Raw genomic sequence first — 15,706 nt, forward strand, 5'->3', positions numbered from 1 at the left:
TTCTTAAAGCTCTAAATATCAACCTCCCATATGACCCCACAATCCCCCTACTAGGAATATACCCTGAAGAACTCAAATCACTCTATAAAAAAGATGCCTGCACACGTATGTTTATCGCAGCATTGTTCACAATAGCAAGAACCTGGAAACAACCATGCTGTCCATCAAAAGAGGACTGGATTTAAAAAATATGGTACATATACATGAAGGAATACTACACAGCCATAAAAAAGAACAAAATCATGAATTTCGCAGCAACCTCGATGGAACTTGAGTCTATAATACTGAGTGACCTCTCACAGAAACAAAGATCTGAGTATCACATGTTCTCACTCATATAATAGACCTTGAACATCCAATGTAATACTATAAGAAAATGACTGACGGTACTGAGAGGGGGATGGGATTAACAGTAGCAAATATCTGTCTGGGGAAGGGGAAACATCTCTTATCAACAGAGTGCCTGAATGAAAAGTCATTGTACACCTAACCCTTAACTGTACCCCACAAAACATAATAAAAAATATTGATTTAATTTTTTAAAAAAATTTTTTTAAAGAACAGATCAATGTTAAAAAAAAACCTCTGTTATCCTGACTTAGGGGCCTAGATTCTGGCCAAGAATCAGCAAGCTTAATTTATAGAAAGACTATATAATTCCCTTTTAATTGTTTGCTAACTTAATTACTCATAAACTATAAATTATACATAAAATGCTTTTAACATAAAATTAATCTGTCATAAACCTTTAGCAACTGGCTGGAACCTTCAGTTTTATCCTTAAAATTTCACCATAGGACAGAAGAGGAGGGGTCTGGGGTAGATAAAAAGAGAGAAGGGTAGGCTCTGTGGCTAGACATCAGAATTAGCGCTGTGGAAGTACTAGAACTACCAGAAATTATTCACCTTCCGAATCAGCACAAAAAACAGAACTGTCGAAGCAAAAAATGAATCTGTCCATCTTCCAGGAAGACGGACAATGCACTAAAGTCTAAAAGATAAGAAATTTGTGCCCATCCAGATGTGGTCAGCAGGAAGAAAAGGCAACGGAGAAGACTGACTAAGGTGTACAATGCCTGCCATAGATACCAATCCAGGCCTTTGATCCTCTGAAAAGAACTTCTATCTGAACACCTGGTTCCCTGATCGCCACCTCCTGAGGAGTTTTCCCCAGCATGAAATATTCCTATGAGGTCAGGATGCTGCTAAGGTCAGCATGATGTTCAGCAATAGGCAGGGCAGGCCAAGAGTGTATAGAATAAAATCAAACTGAGCTCCACAAAATCATAATAAAAAATATTGATTAATAAAAAAAATAAAAAATAAATCAAACTGAGACTCCCTAAATAGGACTCAGCACCATTCCAGACACCCAAGGCTTGGGATGTCATAGGGTTTAGCTACCCAACCTGGACCCACGTCAGAGCAGACCTCCTACCTTACACAGTTCTCACACCCCTGCCTGATCTCTCAGTCAGAACAACTTTTGGACTTAGTCCCTCAAGGCTACGGTCTCCTGGAATTTCACTAGCAAGCAAGAGCTTAACCATGCTTAAATATTCAGTTCAGTATTTTCTTACCCAGCATCTTGTATTGTTTTCTAATTGTTTTAAGTATACTATTTCTACCCTTGAGGGCAGAAACATTGCCATCCTTGTCCTATATATATATTTCTTTTTCTTTTTGGAGTCAGGGTCTCACTTTTGTCATCCAGGCTGGAGGATCACAGCTCAGCTCACCACAGCCTCAACCTCCTGGGCTCAGGCGATCTTTCAGCCTCAGCCTTCTGAGTAGCTGAAACTATAGGCATACACTACCACACCTGGCTACTTTTTTGATTTTCTTTTTTCTTTCTTCTTTTTTTTTTTTTTTTTGAATAGGAGTCTCATTCTGTCACCAAGGCTGGAATGCAGTGGCATGCTCATGGCCACCACAGCCTCGACCTGCGGGGCTCAGGCAATCCTTCTGCCTCAGCCTTCCAAGTAGCTGGAACCACAGGCATGCACTACCACACCTGGCTAATTTTTTTATTTATTGTAGAGATGAGGTCTCATCAAGTTGCCCAGACTGGTCTGGAACCCCTGGACTCAGGCAAATCTCTCACCTCGGCCTCCCAAAGTGCTGGGATTACAGGTGTGGGCCACCATATCCGGCTAAGTTTTTGATTTTTTGTAGAGACAAGGTCTCACTACATTGCCTAGACTGGTCTCAAACTCCTAGGCTCAAGCAATCCTCCTGCCTCGGCCTCCCAAAGTGCTGAGATTTATAGGCATGAGACACTGCGCCCGGCTTGTCCTACACATTTTAGAAAGGATTAAATAAAGGGATGTTTGTGAAAGTGACTGCCATGGAAAAGCCTTCAAAAATGTAAACTCCCTCTGCTTTTGTCTCCTTTTCTACAATTTAGCCCTGAAGTGCACCTTATTTCTCCATTTCTCCAAGTCTTCAAAATTCCAGCAGTTTGAAGTCTACTTTCTCTTTGTTAAATCAGTCCTGACCACCCAATGGGAAATGATTCATCCAAATTTCCTCTGTTGGCATGAGGGTTGTTGTCCTGATTTTATACTTCTTTGTGTCTCTAGGGCTTAGCCCTTAATATATCTTCTATTCATTAAAAAAAATTATCAAGGACAAAAATTTACTTTCTTTCCCAACTCTGTATCTATAACCATTAGTTTTAGTCATCATTTCCATTCCTTTAATTATCAAACAACTTAAAAACCTTCAAAGTAGATAAAGTTACTTTCCTTTAACAAAAAATCATATTCCCATGCCTTCTTATAACTTTTTACTAAAACATATCTTATTTTCCTTATACAGTTTACATTTAAAATTGGTTTTCTTATATCTGATAATTTTAAGTATATATGTGATTACAATGTTAATTCTTAACATCTCTTATTTTTTGTGAAAAACCTAGGAGGCAAGTAATATTAATTATGTGCCCAATGTATAGTCTAGGCCTCATTGTCTTATGGGTAACTCTAAAGACATAAGTTTAGGGGTACCTGATCTCAAAACAGATGAAGTGAGGACCAAAGGAGGCCCAAACTTTACCTGTATGATAACTACTTATCTACCTAATCCTGAATAGCAGAAATAGTATCTGAATAATAGACCAACAGACTCAGACAAAATGTCTAAATTCTGAAAACATTCCTATGTTATCCATAATTTAAAAACTGTATTTATTAAAGGTTGTTAAAGTCAAGTAAATTAAGACAATTGAGCTAAAGTTTTTATCGGTAAATCATTTAAGTGCTTATTTTTGCTTTAAGTAAATTATTTCAGCCCTTACATTTATTTTGGCAATTAAGTATTGTTTTAGGCAACTTTAAGTTTGCATTTTTAAAGAGACAATTCTTAGGTGAAACAAGACAGCGAATATATATATATATTAAAATGTGTGTGTGTGTGTGTGTGTGTGTGTGTGTGTGTGTGTGTGTAGTATATATAGATAGAAAGATAAAGAGAGAGATATGTATATATGTATGTGTGTATATATATATATATATATATATATATTTTTTTTTTTTTTTTTTTTTTTTTTAGTCAGTGTCTCACTCTATCACCCAGGCTGGAGTGCACTGTTATGGTCAAGGTAGCCTCGAACCCCTAGGCTCAAGTGATCCTTTTGCCTCAGGCTCCTGAGTAGCTGGGACTATAGGCATATTCTACCACACCTGGCTAATTATGTGTGTGTGTGTGTGTGTGTGTGTGTGTGTGTGTGTGTGTGCGCGCGCGCACGTGCGCGCAGAGACAAGGTCTTGCTGCATTGCTTAGGCTGGTCTCAAACACCTAGGCTCAAGCAATTCTCCCACCTCTGCCTTCCAAAGTGCTGGGATTACAGGTGTAAGCTATCATGCTTGGCCTAGAATTTATTTTAAAAGCACAAAGTTAATTTGCTCTTCTTTTTCTAAGTCCTTAGGTAGAAGCTTAGATGACTTAGATCTTTCTTCTTTGCTAATATCTTTATTTAATGCTATAAATTCCCTCTAAGGAATGTTTTGGTGCATCTTACATCTTTTCATAAGTTATATGTCCTTTTCCTTTGATTTGAAATATGTTTACATTTCTCCTGAGATTTCTTTTCAGACTCATATGTTACTTATAAGTGTGTTGTTTAATCTCTACACATTTTGGGAATTTCCCATTATCTTTCTGTTATTTATTTCTAGTGCAATTCCACTGTGGTCCTAGTGCACAAACTGTATGATTTTTATTCATTTAAATTGGTGAAGATGTGTCTTGTAGGCCAGAATGAAAAAATATGCATTCTGCTGTTGTTGGATGAGGCAGTCTACGCCTGTCAATTATATCCAGTTAATTGATGGTGCTGTTGAGTTCAATTATGCCTTGATTGACCTTTTTCCTGCTGGATCTGTCCATTTCTGGGAGAAGAACATTGAGATCTCCAACTAAAATAATAGATTCACCTATTTCTCCTTAAAATCCTACCAGTTATTGTGTCACATATTATGACTGCGTTGCTAGACAAATACACATTAAGAATTACTCTATCTTATCAGAAAATTGATCATTTAATCACTATGTAATACCCCTGTTTATTCCTTACTCTGAAATCTGCTCTGTCTAAAACTAATATAGTACTTGCTTCGGCAGCACATATACTAAAATAGAAACAATACAGAGAAGGTTAGCATGGCGTCTGCACAAGGATGAAATGCAAATCTGTGAAGCATTCCATATTTTTGTATACAATACATAAAACATACAAAACATGTGGTAATAAACTGTTTATCAGTAAGGCATCCCATCAATTGGAGACTTTTCTTATCAGTGTGATGTGCTCACTGATTTGTCATTAAGCTGAAGGTATGACTTTGTCATTAAGTTGAAGGTATTCTATATAATCAAATCCACATGCAGAGGACCTCTGTGCTGATGAGAGGCATTTATGTCTTACTTTTCCTTGTTCAGTCTTAAGTCCTCTCCTTTCCTAATACTTGTCTTTTTTTCTTGAGTTGGAGACACTCTGTCACCAGACTGGAGAGCAGTGACATGCTCAGGTCTTCTGCAGCTTCTGTAGCTGCTGGGTTCAGACAATCCTTCCACCTCAGCCTTCCAAGTAGCTGGATCTACAAGTGTGTGCCACCTGATTTATTGTACAGACAGGTCTTAGCCAAGTTGCCCAGGCTGGTTTCAAATCCCTGGGCTCAGGTAATCCTTTCACCTCTGCCTCCCAAAGTGCTGGGATTACAGGGATGAGCCACCATGCCCAGTCTCCTAATACTTCTTATTATATTTTTCAAGTTATTTTTTGCTAGATGTGAAGTACTTAATTTGTATTTTTATACTGAAGTTATGGAAATGCTTTTTGATTTATATTTAGATATTTAAGCCTGTTGTCAAATGACACCCGTATGTTTGAACGGGTTTTTGTCATTAGTGTTAGCATGTTATGTCTTTCTATATGCCACTTCTTTTAATTTATTATGTGTCTTTATGTTTAAAGTGGGTTTCTTGTAGACAGTATATATAGTTGTGTTGCTTAAAACAGGGGTGTGTCCTGAGAAATGTATCATTAGATGACTTCATCACTGCACAAACATCATAGATGTTTGCGCACTTAGTTACACAAACATAGATGCCATAGCCTACCACACACCTATGCTATATATAGCTTGTTGCTCCTATGCTACACACTTGTACAGAATGTTACTATACGGAATACTGCAGGCAACTGTAACACAATGGTAAGTATCTGTTGTTATTTAAGCACATCTAAACATGGAAAAGGTCCAGTAGGAATATGACATAAAAGATTTTTAAAAGGCCAGGTGCAGTAGCTCATGCATGTAATCCCAGAACTTTAGGAGGCCAAGGCAAGAGAATTGCTTGAGTCCAGAAGTTTGAGACCAACTTGGGCAACATAACGAGACCTCATCTCTAAATTAAAAAAATTATCTGGACATGGTAGCATGTGCCTGTAGTCCCAGCTACTTGGGAGGCTGAGGTGGAAGGATCCCCTGAGCCCAGGAGGTCGAAGCTGTGGTGAGCTGTGATCATGCAACTATACTCCAGCCTGGGCAACAGGTGAGATCCTGAGTCAAAGGGGGGAAAAAAAGATAAAAAATGGTACACCTGTGTCTTAGTCTGTTTGTGTTGCTATAAAGGAATACCTGAGGCTGGGTAATTTATAAAGAACAGAGGTTTATTTGGAACACAGTTCTGCAGGCTGTATAAGAAACATGGCATCAGCATCTGCTTCTGGTGACTGACTCACAAAGCTTCTACTCATAGAAGGGAAGCCAGCCTCACATGGTCAGAGGAAGTAAGCGAGAGATAGGGAAAGGAGGTGCCAGGCTCTTTAACAATCACTGTTTATGAGAACTAATACAAGAACTGTCTCATTACTGTGAGGATAATGCCAGGAATCTGATCCCATAACCCAAACACCTCTCTTTAGGCCCCACCTCCAACACCGAAAATCGGATTTCAACATGAGACTTGGAGGGAACAAATATCCAAACTATATCAACCTGTATAGCACACTTACCATGAATAGAGCATGTAGGAATAGAATAGAGCATGTAGGACTGGATAAGTCAGTGAGTGAGTGAGTGTGAGTGGATGTGAAGGCCTACAACTCTAAAGCTACCTAAAACCAAGGAAACCCCACAGAGTCTATGTAATCCCTCTGTCCAACCCCATTTGAACTAGTGCCTGTACTTGCTGGGAAACCAGAGGCCTGGTCAGCTTGACTTAGTTCCATCTAACATTGCCCCTCCATCCCCCTTGGGAGATAACAACAAAGCCCATGTCACCGCACATCTCACAGGCTAGTCCATGGACCGAAGCATCAGAGAGAGTCTCCAGAGGATTCCTCCATAAATGTCAGTGACCAACTCTCTTTAGAATTCAACCCTTATGCCTTCCCATCACCGTATCACTTGCAAGTACTCTTCAGCATCAGCTGAACTGCAGCAGCTTTATAGGGCAACTAGACCCAGAAAGAGCAGCCGCATTCAGAGTGGCCCTCATGGATTATCACTCCCAGGAGAAGCGGGGGATGCACCACCTACAGGGAAGCACTCTGTGGTGGGACAAAAAATTAACAAGCTCTCAGTGAATCTCACTGAGAGCTTCCCTATGCGCCTCCATCGGGGGCCTATAGAGGGGTTACTGCCCTGTTCTGTCTCCGGGTATGAAGCTCAAAGTCGACCCAGAAAGAAGTACTGGGAAAGAACAAACAGCACACCACCCACTGGGAAGCAAGATAAGCTTCCTTAGTCCTCTGGCATTCTAGACCCACAAAAGACATCAAAGATACATACCCAATACCTGCTACCACAAACAGCATCTGAAAAAGCCAATGCACAAAGATCCTCTATAACCAAGGAACACATTCTGTCTACAGAACTGAAAGCACCAAAAGCCGAATCTAGAGGAGTATAAAGTGTACACATTAAAGTCACAGTCCTAAGAGAAAGAAAACTAAAGTTAAAAAAAGTTAAATAAAAACAAACTAAATGGTAATCAGAAGAAATAATTACAAAAAATGAGAAAGAACCAGAAAAATAATCCTGGAATGAGAAAAAAAGAAGTTTTTCGGTCCCTCCTAAAGACCACACTAACTCTTCACCAATGGATCCCAACCAAATAAAATCATTGGCAGTACAGAGATGGAATATATTTTACAGTAGTCTCGCTTGTCTCACCCGAAAACGTGGCTTTGCCATTAACAGGATGAGTGGACGCGTTATGTAACATCTTCTGGCCTCAGAAGTTCAAAAACTAAAATGGAAAAGTAGAAAGTAGAAAGCACCTGTGGCATTCCAGGTGAAATGAGCATTTCAAAAACGGGATATACACACCTGCATTTGCAAACAAACACAGAATAGCAGATTACGTGCCCATCAAGCGCGATCCCCCAGGTTCACAGCACAGACTCTCCAGAGCGGACTCCCACACAAAGCCCGAGTTCTCGGAAGAGAACAGCTCCGAGGTTCCCTGCCGGAGGCCACCCAAATCCGCCCCCTCTGGGCCCAGAAAAGCACGGAGACCGCCCTCGGGCTCGGGGCAGCGCGACCAGCGTCCGGGCGGTCTGCGCTTGCGCACTCCTGGGACGGGCGGCGACTCCCAGAAGTCTCCGGGCTCGAGCAGGGGGCGGGGCGGGGCGGGCGGTCCGGGCGGTCCCCGTGGTCCCCGTGGTCCCCGTGGTCCCCGTGGTCCCCGGCGCTTTTCTTCCAGGCTCCTACGGCCCTGGACATCGTTTCCCGCAATGGACGGCCGTCCTGGGCGTTCAGGCCTGGACTGCGTTTCCCACGGGCGGCGGACAACGCTGGGAGCTCCGGCTCCGTTCCGGCTCTCTGGGCGCTGCGCGGGTCCGGGTCCCGCCTGAGGAACAAGCCGGCGTGGGCGCTGCGGGCCACGCCCCGCAGACCTGGACCGCCGCCCGGGGGTCCCTGCGTGGCGGTGAGCGTGGGGCTGGGGGCGGGGGGCGCTCAGAGCGCTCAGGGCTGGCGTGTCTGCCGCCTCCTCGGGCCCGTGGGTGCTGCAGAGGCGGCGGTCTTATCTCTGGGCGACAGGCGGGGAGGCGGAGAGACCCCGCGGCGGTGCCAGGGCCGGGCGTGCCTTTGTGTCGGGGGAGCGGTTGTGGGACCGAGGGAGGTGCGGGGTCGTCCTTGTGCGAGCCGGACCTGCGGTGCGTGTCCTCCGCGCGAGCCCGCGTTGCTGTGGTTCCGTGGCGAGTTCACGGACCCTGGCTCCGAGTTCCCGGCTGCTGCCTTGTCTTCCTCTCTGCCGGTTTTGACGGCCGCAGGGAAACGATCCGAGTGGGAAATCAGATCTCGAATCCTGCCTGACCATTTCCAACAAGGAGGGCAGACCGTGAGCTTCGAATTGTAGTTCAGGAATTGCCCCGAGACAGGCTCCTGCGAACAAACAGACCCTGGGAATGGGGTTCCTTCCTGGAAGGGTCTGCCCTGGAAGGTCCCGGGGCTTCGTTCCGTGTTGGATAACCACTGCCTTCGATCCCCAGGAACTCCCGTGAACCCTGATACAGATACCAGCCTCTTCTTGTTTCCCCTGGTGATACGTATCAGGTGAGGTGTAGCTTTGGAGGGTGTGACATGAATGTTTAGCGTTGTGGTGACTCTAGATCATTCCCCTTCTGTTTGCTACATCTCAGAAGCAATGAAAATACGAAGTTCCTGTGGTGTGTCCTGGCAAGTTAAGAGAGTGAGGCAGACGCCCAGGTGTTCCCAGATGGGAGTTCTTGTACAGGAATTCTTTGTATTTATAGGTTTACAGAAGACCTCAAACTTAATTAAATTGTAGGGAATTACTGTATATCTTTGTAGAAATGCATTTTTCATAGGCGTGCATAATTCAGAAGATTTGAAGCTTAATTTGTGTTGTGGAATTAAAGATTATTAACCCATCTGAGAATGGTTTTACACAAAAATAGTGATCAAGGTTATGGGAATGGTTAAGAACGTCGCAAGACATCCATGGATAGAATAGTATGCAGAGCCGGGCTCGGTGGCTCAGCCGGTAATCCCGCGACTGGGGAGGCTGAGGTGAGTGGATGGCCTGAGCCCACGGGTTCGAGACCCGCCTGGGCAACGTGGCGAGACCTCATCTCTACAATGGATCAAAAAAATCAGCCGGGCGTGGTAGCGCATGCCTGTCATTCCGGCTACTCGGAAGGCTGAGGCGGAAGGATCGCCAGAGCCCAGCAGGTCGAGGCTGCGGTGGCCGGGAGCGGCCACTGCACTCCAGTCTGGGCGATAGAGTGAGACCCCCAACTCAAAAAAAAAATAAAAAGAATAGTATGCAGATAATAAAAGTTGTGTTTATGAGAATTGATCATCATAAGGAGCAGTGGCTATGAGCTTATGTTAAATAGTCTTCATGTTTTGGGTAATGGTAGTCAAGGACATTTTAAATTATATGTGTAGATTTTTTTTAAAAAATAGATTTTTGTAAGAACCTTTTTGCAAGGACTTTGTCCAAAATTACATTTTAAAAATTTGTTTGTTTGGAGTTGGGGGTCTCATTCTGTTGCCCAGGCTGGCGTGCAGTGTTACGAGCATGGCTTGCTGCAGCCTCCACCTCCTAGGCTCAGGCAATCCTCCTGCCTCAGCCTCTGGAGTAACTGGGACTACAGACATGTGCCACCACACCCAGCAAGTTTTTGTTTGTTTGTTTGTTTGTTTGTTTGTTTAAGTGTAGAGACGTGGTCTCACTACGTTGCCCAGGCTGATCTCAAACTCCTAGGCTCAAGCAATTCTCCCACCTTGTCCTTCCAGAATGCTATAATTACAAGCATGAGCCACTGCTCCCGACCTCAAAATGATATTTTAATTGGTTATTCAGTGAATAACGGACGGTGCGTATCCACATTTATTGAGCATACTTTGTGTACTTTCCTATTAGGCAAATATTCTCATTAATATGTAAAGGCAATTTTTCTTTCCATTAATGTAAAAACGTTTATAGTGAAATGTATCTAATTATATCAGAGCAGTACAGCCAAAATATATTCAGGAACAAGTAAGTGTTATTTGTTCCAATCAAACTTAGTTTTCTTTACAAGCCTATTTATAGATTTTTTTTTTCCCCAATGGCAAAAATATAGCCTCTTCCTGAAATGTTGTCTGTAAATACTTTTAATAATTTGAAATATCTTTATGTTGAACTGATGATGATGGAGTTAATGTAGGCTTATTGCAGAAAATTTTCATTTGCTAAAAAATGTATAAAGAAGAAAAAATTCATAGTCCCTCTGTGTAGAGATAATCAGTTTTATATTGTGGTGTAAGTATTTACAGATTTTAATGGGTTTACATTTTTAACTGCTCTTCCTTTGGCATAACAGAATTGATCCAACAAAGGAGACAGAGAGTCTTAGTTTGAAATAGAAACCTAATCCAGTCATAGGTTTCCTTATATCTCTGTGCATGTAGGGAAAAGTGGGAAGGTCCAGTGATCTCCCTCTTTGAAAAGCATTCGAAGTATTGGTACCTCTTAGATATCAAAATTGTTACTTAATACTTAATTACCAGAATGCCATATTAATAAGATATGTAAAATAAAATAGCCCTGACCGATGATTTTTCAAGTGTCTTACTAGTACAAGTATTTCTAAACATAGTTATTACAACACAAAATAAAATATATTGATGAATGTTTTCATAGATCTCCAGATTGTGAAAAGAATAAGAGTCTCTGGTTAATATTCTCAGTTTTATCATTCTCTTCTTTATTTGCTATGTCTTAGGTTTATGATGCTGAACATCGTTTTTCTTGCTCTCTATACCTGCTGGGGACGGATTAAAGAGACACTTCTCCTTTTCTGTCTGATAATCGCTTTCTTATTTTTTTTTTTTCTTATAGTAGTGATTTTATTAAGTGTAGTTTGTAATTCTATTTTCTCAAAGGCAGGCACTAAAATTTTAAAAGTTAGAATTACAGGAAAGAAGCCAGTCATGGTGGTGGTTCATGCCTATAATCCCAGTACTTTTGGAGGCTGATGCAGGCGGATCCCTTAAGGCCAGGATTTCAATACCAGCTTGGGCAACATAGCAAGACTCCATTCTCTTAAAAAAAAAAATAATAGCTGGGCAAAGTGGTATGCACTTGTGTCCCAGCTACTCAGGAGGCTGAGGTGAGAGGATCGAGGCTGTTGTGAGCGGTGATTGCACCACTGCACTTCAGCTAGGCTACAGAGTGAGACCCTGTCTCAAAAAAAAACAAAAACAAACTTCTGAGCATAAATTTGACTAGAAACACAGGAGAGAAAAACACGTAGCAACAGAATTAACATAATTAGCTTTCTTTTCTAATAGTGGATTAAGGAGCATGTAATTATTTTTACTTTAATTATGATACATAAATTATATTAGCCATCTTGATATACTTTTAGTGTTTATGTGGATTATCTTGCTTTGGCTTCAACATAGTCATATAGCATAGGTGATATTCTTATCCCTACTTTGCTGATTACAAAACAAGCACTGAGATTAACTCATAAAGCTGAGCTCAGTATCACTTCCTGGAAGTCTCACAACAGTGCCTGTGTTCTTAATTTCTACAGGATACCACCTCCTAAATTATGCATACACCTTTAAATCTGCCTTCGTCGCTGAGTAATTCTTTTTTTTTTTTTCTTTTGAGTTGGAGCCTCACTCCATGGCCCAGGCTGGAGTGCAGTGGCACTCTCACAGCCACCCCAGTGTTGACCTACTGTGCTCTGGTGATCCTTCCATCTCAGCCTTCCAAGTAGCCGGAACTACAGGCGTGCGCTACCATGCCTGGCTGATTTTTTTATTTCTTGTAGAGATGAGGTCTCGCCAAGTTGCCCAAGCTGGTCTCGAACCCTCAGGCTCAGGCAATCCACTCACTTCGGCCTCCCAAAGTACAGTGATTACAGGCTGAGCCACCGAGCCCAGCCACTGAGTAATTCTGTTAAGGTTGTTTTCATCAATTATATGGTTTAATAACATCCTTATTAATAATGGAATAATATGTCACGTTATAGCTGACTGTAATATATATATTTTTTAATTAATTAATTAATTTATTTTTATTTTTTTTGAGTTGGAGTCTCACTCTGTTGCCCAGACTGGAGTGCAGTGGCCACTCCCGGCCACCGCAGCCTCGACCTTCTGGTCCCTGGCAATCCTTCCGCCTCAGCCTTCCAAGTAGCCGGAATTACAGGCACGTGCTACCATGCCCAACTGATCTTTTTATTTATTGTAGAGATGAGATCTCGCCAAGTTGCCCAGGTGGGTCTCGAACCTGTGGGCTCAGGCAATCCACTCACCTCAGCCTCCCAAGGCGCAGGATTACAGGCTGAGCCACGGAGCCCGGCTGACTGTAATATATTTAACCCATTGCCTACTCACATATTTTCTCTGATGAACATCCCTATCTTATATATTTCTATATTTTTGTATTATTTTTAGTTTCTAGAAGTGGTATTTTGTGATCAAAATTATACTTTTATCAAATGTCTACAATATGCCAGACCAAGAAATTGTAGTATTTGGGCTGATACAATAACTAAGTAGATGTAATTTCTTCCTACAAAATACTTACAATCTATGAAGAAATGTAAAATGTAAATAGACATAAGTTTAAGGCAGTGTGTGATAAAGTCATTGAAGAGATGTAGATGACTTGGTTTGTGAATTTATAAGAGATATCAAACTAGAGTTAACAAACAGGATATGAACAACTTATACTGAGCAAATGAGAACTCTATGGAAATAAGTGAATTGTATTCTATAACTTTTATACCTTATAGTTTTCTTTCTTTCTGATGATAGATGCATAGCAAAATTAATTGGAAAAGAACATTCAACAACTGGCTGGTTTAGGAACAAAATAAATACTTTTGGCAAAAAGACCTGAAATAAATCTGCACTGAGACAGTCATCCATTTATATAAGAGATTACTCAGGGACTGTTCCACATTTTTTTTGTCAGACAGAATTCAACATACTTGAGAAGTGTTAAGGTGAGTTCAGGTATTAGAATCCAAAGTAAACAAATAAAATATAAGCCATTCAATAAAACAGTCTTTATATAAAGAACAAAGAATTTTGTTGAATTTCCCCACACATATTTTGATTTACTGTGTACATTGTTGCGATGATGATGAAGTAAACTTTATTAAGGAAAAAAAGGCAACAAAAAAAATAGGATATGTTGATGTTAGATTTTGATCATGGCAAAAGTATATTTTACTTCCACTTTAGCCTTATTCAGTTGTCTCATGTTATTGAACAAAAACAACTGTATACATAGTGATTTATTTCTAAATCCCCAAAGAAGCAAAAACAACACTAAACACAACCAAAAATATAAGCATTGTTAATGTATGTATAAACATATAATTTCCAAATTTTGTCTACTGTTAGGATTGTCAGTCTTTCTCTTGGTATTAATATATTCATGTATTTAACAAAATTAAATGTATTGGTCAATCTGATTTTTTCTGTTAACATTATTTTGGAATACTTCTCATGTCCTTAAATCTTTTTCTCAACTTTACATTTCATGACTGCTTTGTAGTTATTGACAGTGATAGCTTCTCAAATATTTAACTAGTACAATTTGCCACACTTCAAATGCTGAATATTCCTTGCTCATCTCCAATATTTTTATCAACTTCATCAAATTTCCAGACCACAGAAAAGTGTCTTGTTTTCATCCTTGAAGGTAGGAATGGAAAGAAGTAGATCTGCTCGAAGGAGGACAGAGCTTCCCAATTATAGGTCCACATTTGCTTAACCAAAATGGTACATTGGCCAGAAATTTTCCTGCTGAAGCATGTGAGTCTTAGATATGACTCTATGTAGCTGAGACCCCTGGGAGTTGAGGGAGGAAATGGGTTTATTCAGAATCTCAATCTTTCCAAATTGAATGTAATTTGGAGATAATTTGGAACCTGGAACCTGAAATGTAAGAACATAATGGTAATATTAACATAAGTCTTGCAGGGAAAATTAAAGGAGCTGATTTTGGGGTCTTTCTCTTCTCCCAGGTCTAGGTTCTGTAGAATTTATGCTTTTCTGGTAGAGGAACCCTGAGGACTGATCTGCTCTTACAGGTCTAAAACCATGGCCCATGTAAGTGGATGTTTCTTTCCCTGAAATATATGTGTGTTTTAGATCCTAGAAGTATTTTCATTCATTTTCCTAAAATTTCCCAGTATCTTCCCTATGTAGATCACTCTAAACTAACTAGTGTTTGTGTCATTGCTAACCACATTATTTACATATCTTAAGAGCCTATACTTCTATTAAGGGCAGTGATGGAGCATTTCCCTTGAAAGAGTTTAGTCCTTGGAAGTAAAGATTTATGCTTTAAGGGTCAGGTCTGTAGTTTGGCAAGATAAGGACAATAGATCTATTTGATCATCCATGAAAAGACTGAAATTTTCTGCAAACCTGAGATCTCTATGTAGATAAGATGGTATTTGGCAATGAATGACTTGAATCTTAATGTAGGGTAAAATCTCATGCTTTCTAATTAGTGCATAATTTGGGCTTCTAATATTGAGCTCACAGATTTGATAGGAAAAACCATGAGAAATAAATACCAAGGCTATTTTGTCATTGAATGGGACATGCTAAGCTTGGATGACATCTATATAATTGATCAGCCTTCCTCAGTATTTTTAATTCAGTGTGTTAGTTATCATTTTCTCCCTAAAAATTACCCTGAAACTTACAGGCTTCAAATAAACATTTATTAAGTCACAATTTCCAAAGTAAAAAAATCTAGATATGCCTTAGCTTCTATGTCTCTAACAAGACTGCAGTTAAGGTGTTTCTTAGTGCTATAGTTATCTTAAGGCTCAGTCAGATTCCAAGCTCATTCAAATGGTTGTTCGCAGAACCTCATGGGCTATTGGGCTGAAGTTCTTAGTTCCTCACTGACTGTGACTAGAGGCTGCTCTCTGTTTATCATCATGCTGTCCTCTCTATAGGACCACTGAAAATATGGCAGCTGGCTTCATCACAGTGAGCAAGTGAGACATCAAGATAGAGCAATACGGAAATCAGAGTATTTTGTATTGTAATATTCAAAGTGACATTCCATCACTTTTGCTATATTCTGTTTGTTATAAGTAACTAGGTTTAGCCCACACTCAAAGGGAAGGGATTATACAAAAGCATAAATACCAGGAGGTAGAGAGCATTGTTAATCATCTTTTAAGTTCCCACTA

The sequence above is a fragment of the Carlito syrichta genome, unplaced genomic scaffold (assembly GCF_000164805.1).
Source record: "Carlito syrichta isolate Samal-C Ts95f unplaced genomic scaffold, Tarsius_syrichta-2.0.1 Scaffold306485, whole genome shotgun sequence".
Classification (NCBI taxonomy): domain Eukaryota; kingdom Metazoa; phylum Chordata; class Mammalia; order Primates; family Tarsiidae; genus Carlito; species Carlito syrichta.